At 36.4% G+C, this 9,162-nt stretch overlaps 1 long non-coding RNA gene across 1 annotated transcript; it reads right to left on the bottom strand.

The window, feature by feature from the left end:
• Nucleotide 1: 1 nt before the first annotated feature.
• On the bottom strand, nucleotides 2-1,130 carry LOC125505354. Its single transcript, XR_007282119.1, has 2 exons — nucleotides 504-1,130; nucleotides 2-405 (listed from the first exon to the last, which is right to left on the bottom strand). It is a non-coding gene; the product is annotated as an uncharacterized LOC125505354 (long non-coding RNA).
• Between the last annotated feature and the right edge of the window lie 8,032 nt (nucleotides 1,131-9,162).

Raw genomic sequence — 9,162 nt, forward strand, 5'->3', positions numbered from 1 at the left:
TTGAGTTGTCCTCACTGGAGGACACAGGCCTGGCTCGCTTCCTCCTTCGACGGCGATTTGAGCTTTGATAGCCCTCGCCGTCTGAGGAGTCCGTCTGAGGAGTCCGTCACCGAGCCCCTGCCCTCCTTGGCGGCAATTGAGGGAGCTGCCACCTCAGCGGGTCCCTCAACCGTTTCATTGTCGCTGCAGCTGGTGGAGGCTGCGCTCTCCTCCATTTTGTCCTCTTCCATCGTCTCCTGCACTTTGGAGTTCTTGGCGGCTAACAGCATTTCCGCCTTTACCGCCCTTTACCGCCCTTTCCCTCCAAAATGCAACCTCCATCATAGTGCTTTCCAGTTTCGCCTCGAGCGCCTCAAAGCGGCTCAGCACCTCCTCTGCCAGTACTGCTTTGGACTCCTCCATGTCCTGTAACACACAACTCAAACGAGAAATTTCAGCACCAGCTGTATCAGCGTGTTGAAAAGCACACTAGAAGCAGCGTAGTTCAAGAACTTTCAGCAAACCAAGAATGGTAAAGTCTTGTAGACAGTTTTGGCTTCGATTTCCAACACTGTGATTCTGCAGAGCGCGATGCGTAGCACGATGTTTACTGATCAAAGTATGAACTTTCTATGGTTGTTTTTGCTGGCCGGAGATTTTCAGTCATCATCAGGCAATTTTCAAGAATTTTTCAAAAGCGCATCTGGTTTTTGTGGGGGTTTTTGCGAGTCGGATTTTAGCATTAATTTTCTCTATAAATTGCAGTCATAAAATGAGTACGGAATACATTTGTGGCGCAAGTTCGCTTCAATTAGTGGTCAGGCCAAAAATTTCGATTTTGAATCATTAGTAAATTTTTGAGAAATTTTTAAAATTGCATTTTGCTTACGAGGATGCCTTTAGCTGCCGGAGTTTAATATTTATTTATCTATTTAACTAGCAAAGTGAGAAAGTTCTTTTTAAGATATTTTGTAGGGAGGCGTGTGTTCGACACCCAAGAAATTGCAGATTTGCAGTCATCCGGCCCTTGGATTTTTGGAATTTTTGAAGCTGGAGTTTAGCATTTATTTCTTTTCTAACTTGCCAAGTGATAACATCTGTGTTGTACGAGTTTCCAGACTTTGTAATTTGTTTGTGTTTTTAGACTACGCTATTTGTAGACAAAGTTTCGATTTTTAATCAGCATCAATCATTTTTGAGAATTTATCAACATGGCATTTTATTTCGAAATTGTTTTTGCTGCTGCGAGTAATTTTTTTCTTTACTTTTTATTGTATTTATTATTTATTAATGTTGTTAACATAGTTGCGCGTCTTTCACTCAACTTTTGTCTCATGAAAGCATGGGTACTCTTTTCACAATTTTCCACATTTTGATTTATTTGCTGCCATTTCTCATGAGTGCCAAAATTTTCTCCGCCACAAGTCTCTCAGTCAGTTTATCAGTTGAGTTTTATGACCGTAGCCCAATTTAATTTTTGAAAAAATTATCTGCCTTTCTGATCGCAGAGAAAAGCTCGTTATTGCATTCACTGTTTTCCTCCATCGTCTTTCCTGTGCGTCCGTTTTTATCTTTCTTTTGCCTTCTTTACTTTGGATGATTTACATGTCTCCTATTTCCCATGATTTAACTGCTTGTATTACTCTTGGGCTTTTCACCTTTTGCGTTGTTTCAAGAAAAAATGTCGGTTAAATATCGGAAATAATTTTTTTTTTAAATGTAATTAGTCTGATTCGTGCCGATTCTTGTCTTTTGTGTTTAAAACAGTTATTTGCATCTTTAGTTGATTTAAAAAAAAGAAAAATCTGTCCGGTTTTTTCATGTGTTCCCATAAGAATTTTTATATTGTGAATTTGTAAATTAATTTGTTCTCGTTTACGTTATATGCGAACATAAATCCCTCGCTTACTCTTACTTCCACTACTCCTTTCGTTTCTTTTACCGTAATTTTCAGTATATTCAAGCTGAAAGCTTTTTGTCAATCCCCTCACATTTCCTATTATCTTCTTCGTGTCGACGTTTATTATCTTCTTCCAATTCTATTTCTGTTTATCTCTTCAACGATATCCCTTTCTTCTTTATTAAACCTGACATGCTTCATTTTATTCTTATTTTCCTGTTCATTCAGCTTTCAATTAATTATTTTTCCAATTTAAAGCCTAAAATGTCAACAATAACAAATGAGACCTAACAATTTGAGAAAAATTGCAACTGTAAACACTACAAATAATACTTAATAATGTGCACAAGTAATTACGAGGAGGGCATAATAGAAGACATTTACGGACTAAGGCCCGAATTCAAGAACGCCACTCATACGCTACTCATTTCAAATCCAACTCTCAGGCCCGAATTCAAGAACGACACTCAACCATCACTCACACTAAAATCAGACTCATCTCATCCTAATCGTATTCAGAAACCATTTTCTTAAATGAGTGACTAAACTGTCCCTAAGTTTGAATTGAAGACATGCGCGTTAAGTACCATAAGTGATTGAGAAATTAGTGTGACTTTTCGTCCCCTCATAGCGTACTCAAGATTTATTTTGGTGCATTTTGACCAAATAAAAATCCGGCAGTTTCATCAAGTTGCAAGTTTTCCTGGAGTGATCGGATGTATAAATGAGTCAAATCAAATGCATGAACAATGAAGCTGTAGCTGGACCGAACTTAAGGATATTGTTATTTATTGGCCAGGTTCTGATCATGATAACACAATTTCAGAATGGCAGAATGTTCGTATATCCATTGCCATAGAAATTCTGAAACAGGAGGGAGTGAAAGCAAAAATACTAGAGATAAATAAACAAATTTAAAAAGAATTGGGGGTTTAATACCCCCAATTAAACCTTTCAGTTTGCTCTATAGTTATACTTTCATCGATTTTCTGGCTGGTGTCAATGGCAATATTAAGAACCACCGCTGTAGCAGCAACAATTCTGGTGGTATGTCGTAATGATACTTCCAAGCACTTTTCTAAACGTTTAAAACGACCTTTCCGTACACCAAAAGCGCCTTGAATAACATTCCTTGTTAAAATATATGTTATTATATCGCTGCGCGGCTCCTCTTTTCGGGTTTTTCGATGTTTCTGAAGTATACATATGCCTATTCTGGACATAAGCACTATCTCCATGGAACTGCCATAAAAAATTCTGCTATCATGATCAGAACCTGGCTAATAAATAACAATATCCTTAAGTTCGGTCCAGCTACAGCTTCATTGTTCATGCATTTGATCCACCTTGGCTTGCTATTTCAATGTGGGTGCCATTTATACACCCAATCACTCCAGGAAAACTTTCAACTTGATGAAACTGCCGGATTTTAATTGGTCAAAATGCACCAAAATAAATCTTCAGTACGCTATGGGGGCACGAAAAGCCACACTAATTTCTCACTCACTTATGGTACTTAACGGGCATGTTTTCAATTCAAAGTTAGGGACAGTTTAGTCACTCATTTAAGAAAATGGCTTCTGAATACGATTAGGATGATTTTAGTGTGAGCGATGGTTGAGTGTCGTTCTTGAATTCGGGCCTAAATGTTGTCTTAATGAGGGAACTATCGGGTTGACGGAAATTTTAGAAGAACTTCGAAAAACAACCTAAGCAACATCCAATAATCGCAACTACCCAAAATCCCATTGAGACTACAATTTTTTCTAACTCTATAACATTTTATAATTTTGATGGTTTATGCAAAAAACGTTCTCTGGTTATATGCAAAGCAGGAAACAAAATTTCCATCCGCATTACAGAACGTTAATAATGAATAAATCATTTAAAACTGACGACTTTAAATGCTGCACCATAAATGTTCGTATGGTCTGTTTAATAAGGCTTTCCACCCGCAAAATATAATCATCAGTTGCTGACCTTAAAATTAAACTTTAAAGCATCGCTGGCGTTAGGATCGAAGCCTAAACATAAAAGCAACATTATTCAGATAAACACATTGAAATAAAATACATTAACTATATAGTTTCCTCTATGTTTGATGTCTTCTTTCGATTCAAAACAAACAAGCTACCAAAGTTAATCTTGGCTCCGGGCTTGTCGATAACACTCGAAAGGGCTTATAAAGTAAATTCCGATCGGCATTTATTTGACTTTTAGAATAGTCGGTCTACCATAAAACTCCGTTTTAATTTGTTTGCCTACCTTATAAGCCCTAGCGGAAATCGCGAAGCGATTTTTTTTATTTAGAACCTAATCAGACCGAAAAAAAAACGTTGCCTGGTTTTTCATTGGGAAGTTCACATATTACACGGGTTCAAGATCCCTCAGAAAGAAAAGTTCGGATTGCTTTCAATTGAATTTTCTGCCCAATGGTGTTATTATGCCGAAGGCAGAATTTCCACAGGGTAAGGGTTTTTGGGTTTTTTAAAGGACTGTTTGATCCAGATACAAGCTGAGAAAAGAGTGTGAGTTAATTTTAATGTTTTAAATAAAAAATAAATTTATATTGCATTGACTGAATTAATTCTTCTGATTCATATGCTTAGTACGTTTGCTATCTTCAATCCTCAACTGCAAACATGAATTATTTTATTGCTGATTAAAACGAAAACCAAACGAATAAACGATTCAGCAAAGTGTGCGGTTTAAGTGCAATTAGTACCTATTATTTAAGAAATATTGATTTGAACAATTCCGGCAACCATTACGACAACATTTAGTTTTTTACTACATTTTCCCGTGGGATTTTACTGGTCTTTCGAATTATCAAAAACTAGTTGACATTTTAAGCAGAGCAAACAAATGTGGGAGAACAACCGAAAGATGCCAAATTTAAATTTGAAAAAGAAAATATAGAATGAAACTGTACTGACACAAAAAAGCTGTGGAAAATAATCAATAACAAAATAGGTGAAAAAAGAAAAAACGATAAAGCAGTCAAATTACGAAAAGTAAATGATGTAAAAGTAGAAGATAAAATGTACATCGCAAACAAAATGAATGAATACTTCTGTGAAATTGGTGCTAATCTGGGTGAAAAAATTATACAACTTAAAAATGATACATAGAAACAAAGTTAAAGAAATTCATAGGCAATATTTATAAACCCAACTGCACTCGCATTCAAAAGTCTTGCGCCCCCCTAGTTAGTTGGGCATTTTTAAATTTTGTAAAACCTTGCAAACCCCGATGTTAAATCTAGATTAAAAGCTTCTAAAAAACGGCAAAATGGATTTAATTTCAACAAATTATCAGTTATAAAAAGAAAATTACAGTCCGGATGTAAAAAATTGTAAAATAAAAAAATGCAATTTCTAACGAACAACTGTAAATAAAAATTCAACAACATAATTAATATTCAGTATTTGATCATCTACTTCTTAACAACGCATTCACACGTCTATCCATTGCAATGATCAAATTATTGATTGCTTCCTGAGGGATATTTTCCCATTCCTCTGTAACAGCAACAATAAGTTCTTGGAAATTTCTTGGGGGATTATTCCGATTGAAAATGGCTCTTGATACATAATCCCAGACGCGTTCGATGGGATTCATGTCAGGTGACATAGTCGGCCAATCTAATCTTGTGATGTTTCCGTTTTTTAATACTTCTTGAACAGCTCTGGTGCGATGTGGCCTGGCATTCATCAAGTATAATTCTATGAATAATAACATTTTCAAGGTAATATGCACCTGTCATCGACCGCGATATGTGAATAAGTGGGATCCTTCTAAAGAACATAATACTGCCCCAAAATATTTGTGTTCCACCGCGATATGGAGCAACTGCAACGGCTGTATGAAGCCTATTTCGGCGTCCTAACTTCTCTCCAATCTTTTACCCGGTAATCATCGCTCAATAATGCAAACCGCGATTGATATCTTTGCTGGGAATATTGACAAGCTATGATCTTTTCTGCCGTGGCGGTTGGGGTGTAGACCTGTATATGTGCAGTATGCATGTTGAACTTTGTATACGGAGGTGAATAATCCTGTCAATAACTGCATCATAACCACTAACAAAATTCTGCAGTTTCTTGGGCACTATTATCGCGAAACCGTTAATGCTTTCTTCTGCATGGCCTGAGAAATAAATATTATTGCTATTATTGCCTGAAATACTCTGGAACCTTTCCAGTGGGATTCACTTATTCCGAAAATATCAATGTTATGAGTTGTCATCTTCTTTTCGATTATTTAAAGCTTTCCTGATTGTTGTATTAGTCCGCTTACATTCCCGGTAGCTATTCTGTTGGTTTTCGGACAGTCAGTCTGCTTTGACTCTGTGTGTTCGCTTTCTAATCAGTTCCTCCCGGAGATCCGATTGAGGAATTATTTTGACTCCGGACCAGTTTTGAGTTGAACGTTGCCATGATTCCCTTAGGAATAAAACATTTTTATATGAAGGTGGTTTCCCCTTGCCTTCCTTCGATCTGTTACAGGAATTCAGTCCTGTTTGATGAGAGATTGGTTATACGGCCATTGTTTGGTCGTCAGAGCCTCGTTCGTTATCGGGCAGGGTGCCCCCGGTGATCGATGATCACCACTCGAGCAGGCGAAATTGACATTTGGGTACATTAGATGTTCTGATATTTAGCACTACCCCTTACACCCCTTACCCCCATCGACATTGTAATATACAATCACACAGGGTGATTCAAAATTGGCGTCATTCCTAGGAGGTGTTGTTTGGCGCTGTTATAGGAGTACAGAAAAAATAGTAAAAGAAATTAATTGTTTTTAAAAACTGCGAAATTTGCAAAAAAATATATCAAAAATACGGCAGCAATGTTTTTCAAGGTAATCTGGCTCATTAACATTGCGCAAATACCTGTTGCTTCGTAATTATTTAAAACTCCGGTAACCATGGAATTATACAGACTGACAATAAGATAGACAAGGATAAACGGTAAATTCAACAAGATTGGTTGACGAAATGTCAACCTGTTCTCATAACCTCGAATTCTGCGGGGTTTTGTGTTTACATAAATTCTCCATACAACACTAAACATTTGAATGGTTAACTCCAAACAAGCTAGTGCCTGTGTAATCTCCTTATTATCCACTCTTATCAAGCAGCTTCTCGTATTCAGTTAATTAACTCGTGCTCCATTTGTATCTGCTTGTGCTGTGTGTATCGTACAAACGCCTTTCCTCGGTATTGTTGGTAAAGTTATTGTGCTCTGAGTACCCCTGGAAGGCCCTGATTCGGCTATGTCCAATACGTGTTCCTTTGTGCCTGGAACCCGAACATCAATTGTCGTCCACTATCTTCCTGGAACCACTCTCATCGCCCTTTGTTGGGGTGAGTTCTTTCAGCTTCTGCTATGTTACTGTAGCATTTCCTCTGAACTAATTACATATCACCAAATTCGTGAAATTAAATTCAAAGTAAGTCACAGTTTGACAAATTATTGTTATTATTGACAAGGGCTATCCACCTGTAACTATCTGTTAATGACCAAAAACATCATTGCCGCTGTGCCTTTTCGTCAAAAAATTGTAGAAGAGAACTTTTTTGATATCAAAATTTTTCGTAATTTGAAGCAAATATCGTAATTTTTCTTTTTGAATGCTTAAGTATTCCAAAAGGCTGCCAATCCAACGTGGGATTTTTTCAAAATAATGCTTAATAACAAAGTTGAAATTCGATCTTCAACTGTTAATATCTTCTAGAAATTTCCGAAAAAATTTTTTTTATATTTTTCTGGTACTCCCTAAGGGAGCCTCTATCACCCCTTAAAAGGAATGACGCCAATTTTGAATCACCCTGTATACTGACTAGAGTAAAGAGTCACAAAAATTTAGGAGTGGTTTTCAACTACAATATGAGGTGGGACAAACATCTTGAGCCTGTTATCCAGAGCACTGAATTCTTAATATTTATCTTTGCGAAAAATAAAAAAAATAATGGATACAAAAACTTTGTTAATGATAGATGACTCTTTTTTCATAGAGTAATAACTTATAGTATTCTAATCTGGAGCGGAGCATATAAGACCTATTTAAATATGATACAAAAATTACAAAGCAAAATCTGAAAGATAATTAATAAAAATTATTTTCTGCCAAATAATTATCCACTAAATATCGAACAATTGTTTGCACTTGAGTGCCTTTCTTATCACTATAATGACCTACTAACTAACTAAACTATAATAATAAGGAAATTTATATAAATAGTGTATCCAAGACCAGACACAAAATAGTAGTTTGGTTTGTTTTGACAGACCTAAGAAATGATTCCTTTGTGCAAGAAATTTTTCCCGAATGCCTCAAAACTGCTATCATTATTCCTCTTCATAAATGTGGTGAAAAGTATTTCACATGTAATTATCGTTCAATTGCAATGCTGCCTGTGTTATCAAAAATAGTCGAAAGGTTATTAAAAAATCGCCTGATGTCATTTATCATTTTTTCTTTTCCTTGCTTCATGATGTTTACTCATCGCTAAATTCCAATCGCCCCACTGCTACAATCTTCTGTGACTATGCAAAAGCATTCAACTGTGTCAGTCACAGCATCCTGATAGATAAGGTTGATTTTTATGGAGTACGTGGGATTTTTTCCAACTGGGTTAAGTCATATCTTCAAAATGAGGAATAGTTTGTCAGAGCTAACGGGTCTGTCTCCGAGTGTAAATTAATTGCCAGTAGAGTCCCACAGGGTTCGTTACTTGGACCTATTCTTTACCTGCTATACAGGGTTGCTCATTAGTGCGTCAAAGTGCGATATCTCGGTAAATATGAACTTTACAAGAAAATACGTCCTACGAAAGCTTTTCACGTTTAAAAGGTCCACATTTTAAAATTACTTTCCAATATACGGGGTGTATCATAAACGTGTGGTAGTTACCAACTTTGGTTTTTTAAATGGAACCGCCCCTTTTTTCATTCATTTTCAGATTTGTCGTCAAAATTTAAGTTAAGTTTGTGTCAAACGTTTTACCTGAAAAATTTACGATTTCCGAGTTATTCGTAAAAATGTGAAAGTTTTGACAGCTACTGGGTTCCACAGAAATCGATGCTGTACACTACCCGCTGCGAATTTTGGAAAACAGTTTTCCGTGATTCTAACAGAACATCATGGTCTACGCGTAGATATGTTTTAAATTATAAGAAAAAACTTCTAAACCGCGCAATTAGCCTCTAAACTTGCATGTTTTTAAACCTCAAAAAGTTGCTTATTTCAAATGGAACCCCCTATTTTTTTTCTCG

Source organism: Dendroctonus ponderosae, unplaced genomic scaffold, assembly GCF_020466585.1.
Source record: "Dendroctonus ponderosae isolate FM_Combo_2020 unplaced genomic scaffold, Dpon_F_20191213v2 Dpon_F_20191213_1, whole genome shotgun sequence".
In the NCBI taxonomy this organism is placed as follows: Eukaryota; Metazoa; Arthropoda; class Insecta; order Coleoptera; family Curculionidae; genus Dendroctonus; species Dendroctonus ponderosae.